The 4,197-nt window shown below is 39.9% G+C and overlaps 1 long non-coding RNA gene across 1 annotated transcript in view; it reads right to left on the bottom strand.

The window, feature by feature from the left end:
- LOC138147216 (uncharacterized) overlaps positions 1–3,938 on the bottom strand; it is a 69,243-nt gene extending 65,305 nt beyond the window's left edge. The window contains exon 1 of the long non-coding RNA XR_011164732.1: positions 3,839–3,938. This is a non-coding gene — a long non-coding RNA (uncharacterized lncRNA). The remainder of the gene's footprint in view (positions 1–3,838) is intronic.
- Positions 3,939–4,197: the final 259 nt, after the last annotated feature.

Genomic DNA, 4,197 nt, shown 5'->3' with positions numbered 1-4,197 from the left:
TCTCTCTCTCTCTCTCTCTCTCTCTCTCTCTCTCTCTCTCTCTCTTTTTCATTAGCATAGATCTGGTAGGCTTTCTGGCATACATCTTCTCAATTCATTACCCCTGTAGCTGCCTACTGTAGAATAAATGTTTTATTCTCCTGGACTGACCTGCCCAGAGGTCCCAGATAAGCATGGCAGGAAGGTCAGGGAGCTTTCAAAGCCACCAGCATCTGCTCTGTTTTGGTATTCTTATCTGGAACTAGAAAAAGAACAAAAACTGCCAAAACCCTTTTGTATTTTAAATGTGAAACAGACTTGGCTATAATAGCACTGATGAAGATCTGGGCTTTAAGGTAAAAGCCATTGATCCTCTCTGGCCAAAAAGGCCCATTCACTTTACCCTGAGCCCTGGACTTAAAGAAGACATGAGATACCAGGACATCCCACTTTGGTTTTTATTTTTCAATTATATGTAAAAACAGTTTTTAACATTCATTTTCTTTTTAGATTTTGAGTTCCAAATTATCTTCTCCCCCCTTGAGAAGACAAGCAATTTGCTATAGATTATACATGTGCAGTCATGCAAAACATTTCCATATTAGCCATGCTGCAAAAGAAAACAGACCAAAAAATAAGAAAAATAAAGGTTTGTTTTTGTTTAATATGCTTTGATTTGCAATCAGATTCCACCAGTTCTTTCTCTGAAGGTGGACATCCCACCTTGTTTAAGATTCTCCCCATATTGGGGCGGCTCAGTGGCACAGTGAATAGAGCACCAGCCCTGGAGTTAGGAGGACCTGAGTTCAAATTTGACCTCAGACGCTTAACAAATTACTAGCCTTGTGACCTTGGGCAAGTCACCTAATCCCAATTGCCCTCCCTTTCCCCCTCCAAAAAAAAAAAGATTCTCCCCATATTACATTAAAAGATTTCCACCATTTCCTGCCAACTAGATTTGGCTTCAGGATGAGTAATCTAACTCCTTTCCAATATCTAGGGAAACCAAAAGCCATAGGGGTTAGAATGACTTCTCCAAAGTCACATAGGTTGTAGGTAGCAAGAAAAAGACTCAGAGCCTTTGGATCTTGGCTCCTAGCCCTTAGCCTTCAGTCTCCCTTTCCTTCCCTCATTCCATGGGAACCCTCTTTCTACAGTAAGACTGAAGCAAAAAAAAAAAAAAAAAAAAGCTTTGAAATCTATTCTGTTCTGCTTGGCTCATTCATTCTACAGCTGCCTAATAATAATAATCCTTTACATTTGTACAGCCTTTCCTCATCCATTATCTCATTTGAACTTCAACCATAGCCTTGGGAGATCTGCAGGATAGGTATGTTTATTCCTACTTTACATATGAGGAAACTGAAGTCCAGATTAGGGAAATGATTTATCCAAGGTCAAACACAGGAAATCCAAAATGTATCTCCAGATTCCTGATTCTAGCATTTATTAATAATCAATACTCTGTGTTAGGTACCAGAGATAGAAAGACAAAAAAAAAGTCTCTACCCTTGAAGAGCTTGCATTCCACAACACTAACTGCCTCTGCTGTTTTAGCTGTGGGAATGGCCTGCGGTTCATATAGACAATTCATTCAGAGTATCTAATCCAGAGGTTTGGGGTTTTTTAATGAAATACATATACTCCTCCTACTCCTTTACAAGCCTAGTTCTGGGCCTGTAGAGCTTCTGGGAACTGGTGATGGAATCCCATTACAGTAGTGTTTTGGCCCTGATCATTTTCACATTGCCTCCCCCGACTGGAAATATTTTTATCCTTTCCTAGTTGCCTGGAGTGATCTATGAGGGGCTGGCTTGATTTATGTTCTTAAAAGTTCCTTCAGTGGTTCAGGCTAAAGCATCCTTCAGTGACAGGGAAGCTAAGATTTGAGAAACCACATGTCTCTACTGAGAACTGAGGATCCCAATCATGGCCACATTAAAAGCCTGGATTTTTAAAAAGTAATTGCTTTAAAATATTTATCTGTGAAGTATTGATTGTGATGATAAAGCCTTGGAAGGGGTCAAGAAAAAGGAGGAAGAGATTGCAAAACAACCCTTCCTAGGTCCAATCAGTAATAATCGCTTCTCCATTTACAAGCATTTGCCCCTCAAGTGCCTGTTTTTATTTAAATGGCCCAGGGCAAATCTCTGACTAAACCAACATTCCCACGCCAACACTCTCCGGGGCCTCAGGTTTTTGGCAAATTTTTTCCTTAGCTGTCAAGGCAAAAATATTGAAGAATTCTGGTCTCACTTAAGGGCTGGGTTTTTTTTTTTCCTCTTGCCCCTGGAGACATGAAAATAACTCACAGATGTGCTATACCTGTTTATATTTGCACAAAGTTTTGCCTGGTGAACACAATTCCCTGTGCTCCCTGTAACCCAAACCCCAGTTTGCTAACCCATTTTTATTTTAACCAAAAGTTGGGGAAGGAAAGAAGAGAGTGGGAACCTGGGGCTGGGGCAGAAGTTCTAAACAGGTTTAAATGTGTCTGGAGCAAATGGAGGCAAAAAAGTTGCTGGGACTTCTACAAGCTTGGATGCTGAAGAGATTTGTAAGAATACCTGAAGTCACACAATCAGGGAAACAGCTAGCCAGAGTGATTTACACCATTCCTTTTAGATCTTGCTTTTTTTTTTTTTTAATATAAGTCCTCACATTTGAAAAGAAACGTTTATTGGGATATTTTCTAGAAAAATAAAAAGGAACATTTTTTGCATTCTAAACAAAAAAAGGTTTCTTTCTGAGCCTCAACAACAACAAAACCCCTCTAAAATTTAAGGGAAGGGGTGCAGGGCACAGGTAACTGCAAAAGTGAAAGTGTGGACCCCAATTTATAAAATAAGTAAATGGGAATGTAGGGAGGAAAACAATAAAATGAAACTTAATGTTAAATAATTGTAATGGATAAGCTTGGCCCTTGGGAGGAAAAAAATGAGAGGATAAGCTACTCTAACTGGAGAAGTAGGAGACAATGGATATGGAAGGGATGAATGAAAAAGCTTTTATTAAGCACTCATGAAGCTTCAGAAACTGTGTTAAGCCCAGAAACTAGAACTAGAAAAGCTGGGAAGACTATGTATAAATGGAAAGGAATGGTGCGTAGGGAGGAGAGTCTTCATTTAGGAAGCCACCAGGATGCTGAGAGGTAGCAGAGCTACCTAAAGATGGCTAGGACAGCAATGGCTCACCTGAGTAAGGGGAGGAAAAGGGAAGCCTCATGACAGAGGGCCTTTCAAAATGTTTTCTACACTGTCAAGCCTTGCTGATATGTTGGATGGTTTTATTGAATTTTGTTCCTAAGAATGTTCCAATGAAAATTTTCACCACAAACTCTGATACATAATGCTCTGGGATGAGTGAATTAGAGCCGTACCAAGGTGCAAGGTGACATTTCAGAAAGGAAGGTGCTTATGGACAGGAAGAGTGGGTGGGTGAGGGAAGACTTGCAAGAGGAGCTGGCATTCAGGCTGGATATTGAAGGAAAGGGAGAAATTGAATACAAATTGAAAATACAATGATTTGGGGAAATGATAGCCTAATTGGGGAGATGATACAACATGAAATGATTAGACGATGAAATGTGACAGTATATGTTCAAATGCCAAAGTTTAAGACTTCAAAGGTCAGAATGCCTGGCTCAGGCAATTACTGCCAAATTCACATACACATACACCCTGACCCACTAACCACTACTAAAACATTATTCCATTACCGTAAGCCAGAACTGAGCTTAAAAGTCATTAAATCCATTCTCTCTCTTCATCACACAACCCATTTTAAATATTAAGGAACTGAGACCCAGAGTTTAAGGTCCAGAAACACCCCTTAGTCAAACAAGAAATTTGCCACTCACCTGCTTGTACAGGCTACCTGTCAGGGATTCTAGGAACATGTCTGAGCATATTTTGCACAAGAGTTTCTGTGCAGGTCTCAGTGAGATAGATGCTAGCTGTGACCGGGGCCATGGATGGTATGTCAAATATGTATCCAAGAGTTTTCTCACAGATCAGTACTCTAGGCCTATACCTGTCAAAACAATTGTATTTTCTCCCAACAGCTATTAATGGTTCACATGGAGAAGTCCAAAAGGATCTTTCAAAACATAACAACTATACAAAAATAGAACGTATTAAAAATCCTGAACTCAAATTTTGACCTTGTCACCTGCGACAAATCTAACACTCTATGTGGGCTACTTACTTTCTCTCTTCA

Source organism: Petaurus breviceps, unplaced genomic scaffold (genome assembly GCF_028583685.1).
Source record: "Petaurus breviceps papuanus isolate PSGF00001 unplaced genomic scaffold, PetGlider_PUasm1.0 90779, whole genome shotgun sequence".
NCBI lineage: Eukaryota > Metazoa > Chordata > Mammalia > Diprotodontia > Petauridae > Petaurus > Petaurus breviceps.
This window is presented reverse-complemented; position numbering and strand designations above follow the sequence as displayed.